General features: G+C 33.2%; 1 long non-coding RNA gene across 1 annotated transcript; it reads right to left on the minus strand.

The window, feature by feature from the left end:
- Nucleotides 1-2,453: 2,453 nt before the first annotated feature.
- Nucleotides 2,454-10,880, minus strand: LOC138337589 (uncharacterized). The gene is made up of 2 exons (XR_011210883.1): nt 10,745-10,880; nt 2,454-2,739 (listed from the first exon to the last, which is right to left on the minus strand). It is a non-coding gene; the product is annotated as an uncharacterized lncRNA (long non-coding RNA).
- Nucleotides 10,881-15,116: the final 4,236 nt, after the last annotated feature.

A 15,116-nucleotide genomic window follows, 5' to 3' on the forward strand; every position in this document is an offset into this window, starting at 1 on the left:
TTAATTTAACCTTATGAGAACTTCAGCTCACCAAATTTAATAACTAAGCGTATCTTCCCTCTATTGGGATCTAAGCTCAAATACACCCTTAACTGACATCACCTAAAAGTGATTCTGAACTCAAAGAAGTTTAAGGAACCTCAACATAGGAGCATCAAGGGTACTCTAAATTTTACTATCTAGTAACATTATACCACACTTGGGTAAGTGTAATCACATCATGCCATTAAACACCAAGGTAAAGGTAAGTTAAGACCAACGTATATACTCCTCACACAAGAAGGTTTAACATAATTGAGGTTTTTCAATCCAATTCACTTATTAAGGAGCCTACTAACTTTATCATCAATGTTAATAACTCAAACATCATCACTCCTCTAAGTTAAACATCTAAAGAAAATCCATAACTATCAAGTTAGGTCATACTACCCGATCCCATAAGTCTCAACTATACCATGAATACCAAGGTTCATGAAAACATTAGGGAAAAAATAGAGGAGACATAGCCATAAAGGCCTCTTTGTTTTCTTTAAATACTAGGGTAAGGTAACTTCTAGGTCATTCAACTCACATAATCACTTTGGGAGGAAATTTCCATCCAACAACACGTAGGTACAACCTAAGCACTTCCTTAAATGGTCATATTTTGGATCAATCATAAAAGGAACTAACCATTTTAAAGTAGGTCACCATCAATTCTCTCCTTCTTTTTAGGGTTTAAGGGATACATACTACCCCATAAGTCAGCCTTAGGCCAAATCACAAGTTCCAACCTATCAGCTAAAACCTTTTCTTCCCGTTTTATTTTTCCATTTTTTGAATATGTTTATAATGGAAACTAGCGACCTTGTCACAATACTTCTCCAATTAACTATCATACCCCACTATCACCTTACAAGGTAAGCACACTACCTTCACTTCTAGGATCAAGCGTATACCAAAGAATTCAATCCACACAAAGCAATTGTAAAACATTTATCAAATACCAAGGCAACAATGAAATATTTACACATATAGAAGGCAACATTTGAATCATTACACCTACATAAAGGCAATATGCATCTTAGCTATTTATCGCATTTCTTCAAAGTATTTCAAGTCTAAACCATAGAATTAGACTATCATCATACAAAACCATAAAGCAACTTATCATTTCAAATGGGAACTCATTTAATTATTGCCAATATTAGCAAGTTATAACAATATATTACGTAAATTGTCACATAACATATCATTTCACATAAATAACTTATATAACCATAATTGGCATCACATAAACACATGTCAAATACACCTTCATACATACTCATCAAGACATAAACCAAGTAAGCATCAACACTCAACTATTTACCCTCATGTATTTAGACATCATCCAATCCAAACAATCACATCTAAAAGACCACCAGACAAGGAAACATAAGAGAGAGATCAATATAGAGTTAAGTTCTATGGAACGACATGAGAATATTAAAGAAAGGAAAATCTATCGTCCTATAGTCTCAGATGAACGAGTCTCTACTAGACGTGGCAATATGAGACTTTGGACCTAGAAACCACACTTATAACTTCATGCTTTGATACAACATTTATCACGACCGGGGAGCACCCTTAGAAGTAACATATCGTACTTGACCTCTCAGAGGTATTATACAAGCCCATAATCAACATTTATCGCATCGTCATTGTAAAGTTAGCCGTAAATTTAAAACCTTTATAGCACATAATAAGCTTGAAATATCACTTTATATATATAAAAATATAAGTCATACTATATAGATACTATCTAAGTCTCTTTTACCATCTTAGATTCCACATCAATAGAATAGAATAGGGACACGATCCTTATTAACATATAACAATAACTAAAATAGTACATCACTTTAAATAAGAACTTTCACATAGGGAATCCTTGAATTTTAAGGAGTACATTTCTTGAGCTTGAGAAACATCAATCAAACCCTTAACTTTAGAGACATCCTTTAAGCATCCACAACCTACACTTTGTGTAAAAATGTGAAGAATAATGATGTTCCTAAAAGAATGCAATAAGTATGCCAACCATGAAAAAACATGCAGTCAAAGAGAACATTTTTCTTTGAAAACCATGAATCATGCCTTTTACGAAAACTTCATAAAAACATTGATATAATAGGAACAACATAGCTCATATACTTCACATAAGCATGTAAACTGTTCATAACATCACATCAATCCGAATTATTCATTTAAAGCACATTTATCATTTCATAACATTATCTTATCTTTTACCTTAAGTTTTTATACCCCAAGTGACCCTCTAGTCATAGTTGGTGCAATGTATGAATTATCACAACTGAGAAGCAGTCCCTAGAAGTAACATGTTGTACTTGACCTCTCGGAGGTCTTATACAAGCTCATAGTAATCATTTATCGCATCGACATAGTAAATTTAGCAGAAAATTTAACACATTTCATAGCATCTTAAAATGATATAAACTTTACTTCATATACATATAAAATTTATTTCATAATCCATACATAGACTCTTAAGTCTGTTTGCCATCGTAGACTCAACAACATCATAATATATTAGGGATATAACCCACAAGACACATTATATAACTATACAATATTTTAAGACTTTACAATAAAGACATAAGTAGGAGATCTTTGAACTTAAGAATTCCTTTCATTGAGCTTGTGAATCATCTGTCAAGCTCTTCACCATTCAAGACATCCCTTAAGTAGCCATAACATACACTTTGTGTAAAAAGTAAAGAAGAATGAGATTAGTACAACAATTCACTAAGTATGGCAACCATGCAAAAACATACATTTAAAAAATGACATTTTCTTGAAATCATACTTCATGCCTTTTTAAGTAAATCCTTATAAAATCTTTAAAAAATAGCATTTACATGATTTTCATACTTCATATAAAGACAATCAAAGGACAAACATCATAGAACAACACATATAGAATGTAAGTCCCATTTGAGGTCACTTTACAGCGACCTCAATCTTTTTAACAATGAACTCTTTCTTTTAATTCATTAGCCTCCCAAGTAACCCTTTTGGGATAATTGGTGCAGTGTATCACCTTAGGATCACAAGGAAAATCCTACATATCATCTACACAAGACAACACATACTACCATAGAATTATAGTACAACATAGACATAGTTAAGTGAAGACCTTCATCATCTAGTCAACAAGATCAACATCATTGATAAAGACTCATATCATGTACATCTTCATAACAAGTAGAAAAATACTACAATGTCATGCACAAGGAACACATACATAGCGACATGCATTAGAACACCTTCCTAGAACTTCCTTAGAAGCTACTTGTGTAATGTCTAGATGGATTCATTACTTACACCTATCCTAAGTAACCTCCCTTAAGTCATTCTATTTAGGGTCCTACTCAATTAGTTCCAATATCCATTTTGCTTTAGGGAAACTATAGCCTTAATTGACATAGACCATATGAATGCTAAACATGGAATCAGGTGTCACAAAACCCCATACCGATAAAGGGTGGTGTACCGGCCAAGGTATAACCAAATGTGACATAGCTTTCTAGGTGGATCCACTAGCTAGTATCCTATGGTGGTATCATAGTTATGGAACTTGGAGGTACATGTGAAAACCCTCTTTATGCCAAGATTAGGCATTGTAGTTATTCAATTTGGGAGACCCTGTTTATGCCTATTGAGGCATTGTGGTTATCCACCTCAAGAAATTTATGGTGACCTACCTTCCTACAATAGGAAGGGACTCACACACATATTCAAGATCACTTGGCGCTAAGGTAACCCCTTCATTGAAAACCTTTATTATGATGTTACTTTATAAAACATAGGGTTAGGAGAGTCATACCCTCATATTCTTAACACATAGGTCATAGATGAAAATTCATCAACCTAAATTTTGAAAGAATATCTTCACATTAACATAGCATATGTAAAGCATCATCTAGTTTAGGGTACACATGTCACACAATTCGAGGCCCCTCTCTTGACTAGTTCTTCATAAATGAGTGTGTGTATACATATATTTGAGCAAACCTTTCACATGACACATTAAGACAGATATGTTCATACATACATATTCATACATATAGAAACCAAAACTAGAACTATCCTATCAAGGTACACATGTGTAATGCAAAGGCAAAGTCCCATACCCTTGCCTATATTAGTACACCTATCAAGTCATCCTAGCTAAGGAAACACATATCATGCTTTCATAAACATCATCTTAACATGCATTGTAGTAGACACTAGTGAATATGAGAACTACCTAGACACTATGGCCTATACTACTTGCAACATGCATGTAAAGTGAGTGTGTGTGTACATTGGTCAACATGATCACATAATGTCTATCAACAACATATTGAGGCAGCCACCCTCTTATACCATAAAATTCCTTCAACCAAAAACCACACCACACATAATAACATAGGAGACAAGCCAACTTCATATTACACTTAAGACTCCTACTTCGTGCTATTCATGTATTCACTTAGGGGTACATATATAAGGGATTACTAAACGTTTTTACTCATCAATGGCAGAACCTATACTTTACCCTAACATGGATATACACATACTTACAAAATTACCATACAACCTAAATCACAACTAGTATAGGAAAGTAGGCATAAGCTTCACATAGTATCATCATAGGCACATGTTCATATATTCATCAATTTGCCTTCATGTCCATCGTCGACACATATATAATGACAATGAATTAAACACCGCCACCATAGGTGGACCATACCACACAATGCCATACAAGGCTTCATCAACTACAATACTATAAGGAAAGTAGAGACTCACAGTGGTATAAGGTTTGTAAAACTATTAAAAGGCCTTAAATAATTTTTACAATTCATTTAGGAAGTTTTAGAGTCAAGACGTCAATAAACACCCATGATGTCCCGTGATCAGTGAAAGAGGTGCTTGTGTGTGTTGACTTATTTCACAGGGTTTTAAGAGTTAAATTTGATAAAAATTAGTGGAAAGGTGTAATAAAAGTTCTAGAGTATGTTTAGGGTTGAAACATTTGGGTACTCTCCCCAAGGACAACCCTCAGTGTCCTTGGAGAGGCACCTTCAGCTGGACCAAAAAGGTAGTGTTGGCAGTGGCTACCTACAAATCAAATAAACGAGGCATCCTCTGAGTGGAGGGGAATGAATGTATCCATAGTACCACACTTATTAAAAATCAAGTAATTTTCCCAAAGACATGTCTCTGACACAAACGATGGTTTTACAGGACAGTGGGTGCAAATGCCTCGACTGACCTACAGACCATAGGTTGGGGCCTTATAGGTCAGGTCTGTTTTTTTTTGAGTTTAAGTAGTTTAGTTAAATAGTTATTTGTTTAATTAAGGTTTAGGTTAGGTCTAATTAAGGACCTATATAAAGATCTAATCTTAATTAAACTAACCCAACTCCTATAATTCCTAAACTCAAACCCCTCTTCCTTCTCTCTACTTTCTTTCTCTCCCGGAAGAAGACTCCATAGAAGACCAAGGTAAAAGTTATATATGGAAGAAAAATATTAACTTTAATCCATTAATCTTCAAGGATTAACAATGTACGTGAACCTTATACAATTGGGACTTCTTTCCCCAAATGGTTTTGTCAAATTTATTTCCAAAAAATGAATTGAGCATGGGTTTCTTCATAATCTGAAATTGATATTTCAAATTGTATTTATATTTATTTATATTGATTATTAAGGTTATATTATGATTTATTATTGGTTTATTATAATATTTCTTGATAGTTAACCTAGAATGTGGAAGAGATGATACATTGACCCCAATTCCTTAACTCTAGTTTATGAGGTCTTGTATAATTGATTATTGTTGATTGAATTGACTTAGTTCATGTTAATTAAACTTGTAATGATGTTATTACACCTATTAATGGATGAGTTTTGTTGTTTGGTTGTAAGAACAATGTTTAAGGCTTTTGAAGGAGAATTGGTAAGGCATTGTGATCTTGAACCTTTACTTCAATTGTGATGGTTTGTACTTGATGATGAAGTTCAATTGAACCATACCTTGTGATTAGATTAAGTAAGTCTTTGTATGATGACGAAATTGAAATGTCTTGATTATTTGAAATGTTACATTATGATTAAGATCTAATTATATAAGGTTTGTTCTTAATTATCTACGTGCCTTACTTTGACATGATGATGATAATTTGCTAATCTCACATACGAGGGTTTTCATGAAAAGGTATTCTCATACAATTCCTAATGAGATAATTACTATGACTATACTAGGAGTTAGTATCCTATGACCTAAACTATGTTATGATTGTTAAGGGAAGGTAGGTTAACTATTTTAATCATGATATAGATATTACAATGCCAATGGTATAAAGAGGTCTCAAACATGTCTCCAATTTCTTGAACTATGTTGCCTTCATAGAAATACTAGCTAGTTGATTCACTTAGATGCTATGTTCATGTTTGGTACTACTTTGGCAAGTAGAACACCTTCTTTTGGTATAGGGTTTCATGACACCGGATTCCACACTTATATCTTGTGGTCTAAATCGGTTAAGGCAAGTGTTTCCGAAAGTAAAATGAATTATAAAAGTGAACAGTAGCTAGGGTGACTTAAGGTGTTTGACTTCGTCTAGGTAGGGTATGGGACTCTACCTATATATTGCACTAGTTTGCCTTGAGGGAAGTCCTTGAAGGTTCTTCTTATGTTCTTACCAAGTAAAAGATATGAATATGTTGACTTTGCATGTGGATGATCATATATGATGTTAATTTAACTTATGAACATGTTATTTGGTCTTTATTGATAAATATGATTATTACTACTCTTGATGCTATGTTATGTGAACTTAGGCAATAGCTTATGATCTTTTTTTATATATACTTCGTTGAGTGAGGTTATGGGATTGTACTTCGACATTCCACTCGTAGACTTGATGGTGGCTTATGATCAAGGGTATTGCATATTATCACATCCAGGGAGCACACCCTAGACGTAACCGGCGTCATCTTCCTCATCGAGGACTAAGACTAGCCTCTTAGCATACATCATTACATTCTTACGTTACAAATGTGGAAAAATTTAAAACTTTAATATATTTATCTTCATATTTACATAAACCTCTGACATGAACATAATATAGTCATATCGAGTATACATAGACCCTTCGGATAGGATGATTACTTAGACATCTACTTTTATTGCACATATATATATAAGATACACAACATAGTCTTAACCGGATGTCTCATGTAAAAACCATCTAAAGAAGAGTATTCAATTAGGCATATCCCATACATCAATGTAATAAAGCCACATATTGTCTATACAATCTTTAGTACTCAAATGAAAAGGAAAGAACTAGAAGCGTTATGACTAGAACAACATCAAAAGATTCGTAGCGGCATTGCCCTCGGAAAGTGAGGACGTACCCATCTTGGATGAGTGAGAATTCTAAGTCTTCCTTCATAATCGTCTTAAAAGTCATTCAATGACTGAAACCTAAAATATTGGGGGAAAGGGAGAAAATAGGAATAGTACAACACATGTACTAAGTATGAGACCATATGCAAACATATCATAAAATCATTAAAAAGGGGGACATTTCCTTAAAGTATTCAATTTACTTAGAAAAGCCTTATCCACATTCAAGAAGACAATAAAAATAAATAAAAGATATTCATCAAGTCAAGATTCTGTACCTCACAATACCAACAATACTAAGTCAAGTCAAGCCAACATGCATACCACATAATAGAGCAACTAACCAAGAAAAATCTATAATCAAGTTATAATAGAAACACACATGGATAAGAATTCATTCAAACATAACCAAACCAAGACAATTACCCATGAACCCTCAGTAAGTCCACTAGTGCAATGACTAAGCAAATCCACATAACCTTACTCAATCAAGTAAACCCAACAAGAACCATAACCAATATCCAACTTCACATAGCATATCATCAATAGTACATATCATCATACTTTAGAAACTAAGAGTAATAACAAGTTCATAAGTGAAACCAATCATCATGTAGTATCATCAATGTACAAGATCATCACATACATATCATGTACAATTATAAGCACATACACATATAAGAACATCCTCCTAAGACTTCCCTCAAGGCTTAATAGTGCAATGTTTAGGTAGAGTCTCATACCCCTATATTAGACTAAGATAAATCCCTTTGGTTATCCTAGTTGGAGTTGATTCTTTTAGTTACTTTTAACTTTTTGGAACATCTTGCCTTAAATTACATAGACCACATGAGCTAAAGTGGAATCTGGTGTTATCGAATCCTACACCAAAGGAAGGCAGACTACTTGCCAAGGTAGTACAAAAGCATGAACATAGAAACTACGTGGATCCACTAGCTAGTATTCCTATGGGGGCAACATAGTTCAAGAACTAGGAGATATAGTTGGGACCCTCTTTATGCTATATGAATAATAGGATCCAATATCATGAGTACATTAGTCATCCTACCTTCCTTATGTGGGAAGGGAAACTCCTATCACTAGTTCACTCGGTGTTAAACCAGAATACCTTTTGAAACTTTAATCCCTTTATTAATAATCATAACTTAATGTAGGTCATAGGGTAGATAACTCATATAATCATAACCATCATAGCTAAATAATAATTAAATGAGTATTTTCCTTTAATTATAATTCATACATGTGAGGTTAGAATATTTACATAGTCATTAATGATAAGGCACATTTATAAGTTATCACCATCCTTATAACATTTACATCTTAGACAAATCCTCACAAATCACAGTCAAGACATTTCAATTCAACATCATTCCAACCATATCAATTTCAATTTAAGGTATACTTCAATGAAATGTCATCACTTAATCACAAGTAACCATAATTGAATTTATGAGTTAAGATCACAAGACTAACATAGTCTCCTTCATAAGACAACATCAAGGTCTTACCTTTGACCCTAAAACTCAACCAAAAAATGGGTGTAATATCATCATAAAAGAGTAACCAACATGATAATAAGGACAATTGAATCATTATACAACAACCCATCACTAGTTCATAGCCTAGAATCAGAGACTTAGATCAAATTCATAATCTACTTCACAACCTAGGTCAACTACTCAAGAACTAACATAATTGGATTACAATATGTCACAATCTAGTCCTAATTATAATTAAACCACATATGATAGTAATTTCACACACTAACCAAACCAATTGTATCAATACTATACAATTCAATTCAAGATCACAACCTAGGATTAAGGTGAAAAGGTCATCTGCTACAATTGAGAGTTATACACCAAGAAAGAATTAAATGAGTTATTTGGTTTGGAAATTATCAGGTCCTATGTTAACTAGTGCGATGATAACTAGTGAAATACTTAGGTAGTGTCCCATACCTATACCTAGACTAATTTAGACCCCTTAGATTATCTTAATTAGAGTTCAATCTTTTGGTTCATTTTAGTTTTTGGGAACATCTTCACGTAACAAACATAGACCAAATGAGCTAGTGTGGAATATGGTGTTGATAAAACCCTACACCTAAGGAAGGCGAACCACTTGCCAAGGTAGTACCAAAACATACAACAAAGCAACTACACAGATCCACTAGCTAGTATTCCTATGGTGCAACATAGTTCATGAACTAGGATATATAGTTGGGACCCTCTTAATGCTACATGCATTGTAGTCTCCAATCACAAGAGTACTTTAGTGATCCCACATTCCCTCTATGGGAAGGGATATTCCTCACTTGAGTTCACTTGGTAATATGCTCGAGTCCCTTTTAAAATGTCTTTAAGCCTTTATTATCAATAATAACTTAGTTTAGTTCATAGGATCTAACCCTTGTATAACATCATCATCATATCTCAATAAGAATTGCATGGGTATAAGTCCATTCATAACAATTCATATAGGTGAGGTTAGCATATTCATGTTTCATATCATGATAATGCACATTGGTAAATTATTAACCTTCTTTATAACATTTACACCTTAAAAACACCTTAAAATCATAATCAATACATTTCAATTCAACATCATACCACCCTATGAATTCTAGTGCAAGGCATACTCCAATATAACATCATGACTGAATCAAAATTGACCACAACTTGAAGTAAAGTATAGAGATAATAAGAATTACCAAGTCATCTACATAGTTCATCATCAAGGTCTTACCACAAACCCTCAATTTAACAAACTTTGGGTATACATAATCATAAGTCAATATTAAACATGATAAAAATCTAGTAGAATCACAATATCACAATTCAATACAAGATTATAGCTTAAAACAAGATACTTAGGTCAATTCACATCCTAACCTAGATCTTCTTCTAAATAAATAGCATGAAAGACTATAAATCACACTAATTTCTTCATTATTTAATCTAACAACATCATTTTAGTAACAATTCATCCAATCACCATGTCAATTGACCCAATTACGACCTAATTCATATCAAGATCAATCCTAGGTTAAGTGTTTATGGTCATCTTCTACAAACTAGACAAAAACATCAAGATATATCATAATTAAGTAGGAATACATGTTAATATATTCATATTATACAATATAAAACATAAACAAACCAACTGATAGCATAATTTTTGAGATGGAGAAGAACTCACATAAAAACAAAACTTTTGAAAATACTATGAAGTAATCCTTGGAGGAAAGAGGTCTCAAAGGTGAATTAGATAATATACCTGAATGTTTCATGAAGATTTGATGGTTAAATTATCCATTGAATCCCCAAAATCCCTCCCTAGCGTGTCTTCAATGGTGTCTTCCAACACAGAGAGAAAGAAGAGAGAAGGAAGAGAGTTTTGTTTTCAGAGTTGTAATTAGATTAATGGGGTTGGGGTCTTTATTTTGGGGGGGGGTGTAATTAATTTAATTAGTATTCCCTTAATCACTAAATAAACACCAAACCCTTTAATTTTTCAGTTAAAACAAAGTGAAATAACACGCAAGAAAATGGACCCTCATAGAGAAGAGCCCGATCGACGGTCATTGTGCCCTTCTGTGCAACACATCCGTCGTTCTTATCAGATACTATGCAATGCTGTACTTCAAATATTTGGATAAGTGTTGGTAGATGGTTTGCAACAATGCCCCATCGATCCACACTTGGATCGTCGACTACATCTCGTGGTTACACACTACCTAGGCAGTGTTGACACCAATGTGCAAGGGTCCTCCTTAAGGGATCTTGGTTGGTCCTTGGGGAGTCGTACTATGATGTTTCGACCATGAATCAACTTAAAAACATGATATAAACACTTCCACCAATTTTCACAATTTCCGACTCCTAAAAGCTAATTAAATAGGCTTAGGAACGCTAGTGCCTCCTAGAACTAGTTTCCGGACGTCATGGACATTCATGGATGTTTTGGTTTCTAGACTTCCTAAATGAATTATAAACATTAAAACAGGCCTTAAAACAGTGTATATACCTTATAATACTTTGTAGTATTAAGACATGTCTTAAATTTTCGAAGTGGTACTTTACCCCCCCCCCCCCTTAGGAACATTCGTCCCCGAATGACACTAAAAATCTTTAGAAGGAAGGAGTAGTCTCAAGACGAACAGCACAACAAACAACAATACATTAAAACATCAACCATATCTTTTACACAAGGTTATTAAAAGGTTTTGTTACCACACAAAAGACTCAACATTAAATTATGAGGAATATCCTTCTCACAAGAACAAGATCTCAACATAGTATATCTGAGTCAATTACGTCAAAGTTCAACTTACCAACATGCTATATATAATTTCATAAACACTCACCCTATCTAAATGCACAAGATAACTCAAACAAGTGAAAGAACAAAATTTCAAGTTCAAATGCACAAGGTCAATGTAAATATCAGTATACTATTTTTGGCCTATGGCCACACCACTAAAGTGTATCAAAAAATAGTAAAAAGTGTGGCCTTTGATAAAAGGATACACTTATGGAATTTCAGCCACACTTTTAAAGGGGTGGCCTAAAGAAGCATAACCTTTAATTTTAGGCAACACTTTTTTGATGTTGTCATCTTTTGCAATATTTATGAACCATTGCTAAAGAGGTATAAGGGAATGCTTCATCATGATACATTAACGACACCTATTTTTTGTTATACTACACTTTAAAGTGTAGCCTTTACACTGTTATTGGTTACACTTCAAACTCTTGCCTTTTATATGTCATTTAGTGCAACATTTTATATAGTGTTGCCTTTTATATGTAATCTAGAGACACACTTATAAAGTGTTGCCTTTTATATGTCATCTAACTTAAAAAGTGTAACTTTATATCTCATCTAGAGCAACACTTATAAAGTGTAACTTTATTTCTCATCTAGAGAAACATTTATAAAGTGTTACTTTTACATTGGAAGTCCTACAACAATGCTTTTTAATGCATATATTCAATATATAATCACATAATTAAATTTAAATAATTGTGGGGGGAGGGGGTTTCAAGGCTAGTGGGTAGAAGGACATGCCTAACTCAGGAGAAGCTACAAAGAAGAGGCTTTGAACATCTTACTATGTTCACTATCTAATGGGATAAATGAGACTAATATCCATCTATTCCTCAATTGCAAAGTCACTACTCAATTATGGTCCATTTATCTAAGTAGAACACACATGAATGTAATACCAGAACACTCTATAGACCTTCTTAGTTACTGGGTGAGAAGAGGGAGGTTTAAGATGTAGAAGAAATGGTGGAACATGATAACCTCTTTTAAATGGTTTAATATTTCGAGAGTAAGAAACAGGATGTGTATAAAAAATACTGCAGAATCAGTACAAAAGATCAAATGGTGTTGTATGAAGACCTTTTGCTTTTGGTGTAGTGAGAAGGGTATAGAGGATGCTAAAATGATTTTAAACTTTTTGTCTTCTTTATAAGTTTAGTAGTAATTTCTTGAGTTTGTCCTTTTTCGGTCACTGATGTAAACGTTTTTTGTGGTTGCCATCGTACCCTCATTTCTAAGGAATACAACTTTGCTTTATCAAAATATTTTAATAATACCTTTATCCACCAGATAAGCAAGTGAAAGACAATTTGATTTTCTATGATTTTCCAGCTAAGACTTTGAACACTATTTCAATCTCATTAAACCATTCAAAATACCATTAAGAAACAAGACGAAATACAGTAACCACGAAATTTGAGGCAACCAATTCAATAACATAGATAAAATATGCTACTGATACTTTTCCTCCCTCATATTTTGAATTTCTTATGGAATCATATATAGATTCTACTAATACTATCTCCTCCCATATATTTTGAATTTCTTCTTGGAATCATAAATAATTTTTGTCTTAACTGGCACAAGAAAGCAAAATATCTAATGCAAGATCAAAAGGACTAGTAAACCACTGACAGAAAATGTATTTATAGCTAGAAATCTAAGATATGAATTAGAAAATCATAGATATTACTTAGTAATAGCCTTAAAAAAATTCACAATTTCTTCCTATCAAAGAATTGGTCAAATTTCATAGCCATGACATTTAAATTGATAAATCTAAATCCTTACTTTTTCTACAATTATTAAAAAAATTGTGGAAATAATGACCTAAATAGCTATTGTTTTTACTGTTACAATACAGTTCTATAGCAAATTATATGTTACTGTCACGCAATAAAAGTCACTGTAGTAATAGTCACCCTTTAGCCACAATAAGTTATTTGACACCAAATATTGTAGCTATGTAAATACTTTTACTTCAAGTTATAAATCATAGAAGGTATAGTTAAATTAATTTACCATAGATTTTTCGCTATGATATAATATCCTAGCAATGCAATATTATTTGTTGTAAACTCATGTGGTAGGTAGTAAACTCGTATATGAACATATTTGGGTTTGAAACTTCCGGGTACGACTCCATGTAGGATCCACAAGGGGCCCTGAAGGAGGACCCCCACATGGAGCTCAACACTGCCAAACGACGACCCAATGACGGCCAGTCGACTAGCCGACGACTGGTGGATGGGTGCCTTCGATAGAGGCTACAATACTGTAGGTTGAGGACCTATAGGAGAAAACCACGAGACCACATTGAAGGGGCGTGGCTTTACCCATGGACCATCAATGGTAGGGCGTCTATGGTGATGTGAAACTGCCAGCTTTTCTATTAAACACATTGATTTTTTTGGAAATTCACCCAAAGTCTTATAAGAAAGGAGGACGTTGTTTTGAGTATTCATGGGTATTTTATGAGTATATAAGTCATTAGGCTCTCATATAAACCCTAATACCTAAATCTAAACACATTCCCTCCCAAAGTTTCTTCAAAAACCTCAATGAGAGTTCAAGGTTAAGATGAAGCTTGAATATGGTTCTTTAATGGAGTCTTATTCAATTATCAATGGGTTCTTCTAATAAGGTATCAATCTTCTTTATCTAAGGCTTGCTATCACCTTAGAGCAAATTTCAATGATTTTTTTCAAATATTTCAAAAGGATGAAAAGTCCAATTTTGACTCTAAATCTTGGGTTCATCCATCAAAGTCTATGAAACATTAAGATATTATGTAATTGATGTATAATTGATATTTTACAATGAAACTCACCATGAACCCTTGACCTTCACAAATCTCTCAATTTGACTAAAATATGGGTTATGCGATCATACTTTGATATTGATGAATTCATGTGTATATCGTTATGGGCTTTTGATTCATGTATAAATTATGATTAGTTTGTGTATAGGATGTTTCAATTTGATCAGTTTAATATTGTATATTCTTATATCTATTTAATATTAAACTTATTGAATTGATATTGAATTAAGGTTTATGAATTCTAATGTAGTTTTACGTAGTCTTTTGGTTGATGTAATGATTATAGTAAATTGATATATATGTTGAATTATATTGATGAATATGTGGTAAATTTACCTAGGTTCATGAATATTGTGATAATTATGTTTAATTTTTATTTATGGCCATGGGTAAGGGCCTTGTGATATCGAATGTGGTGATTTGGCATTGGTTCTATGTATTGAAAGGGAGTGGTGGTAAGCTACCCTATTTATTTTATTTTATGATTATTAGTCTTCA

The sequence above is a fragment of the Solanum lycopersicum genome, chromosome 7, assembly GCF_036512215.1.
Source record: "Solanum lycopersicum chromosome 7, SLM_r2.1".
NCBI lineage: Eukaryota > Viridiplantae > Streptophyta > Magnoliopsida > Solanales > Solanaceae > Solanum > Solanum lycopersicum.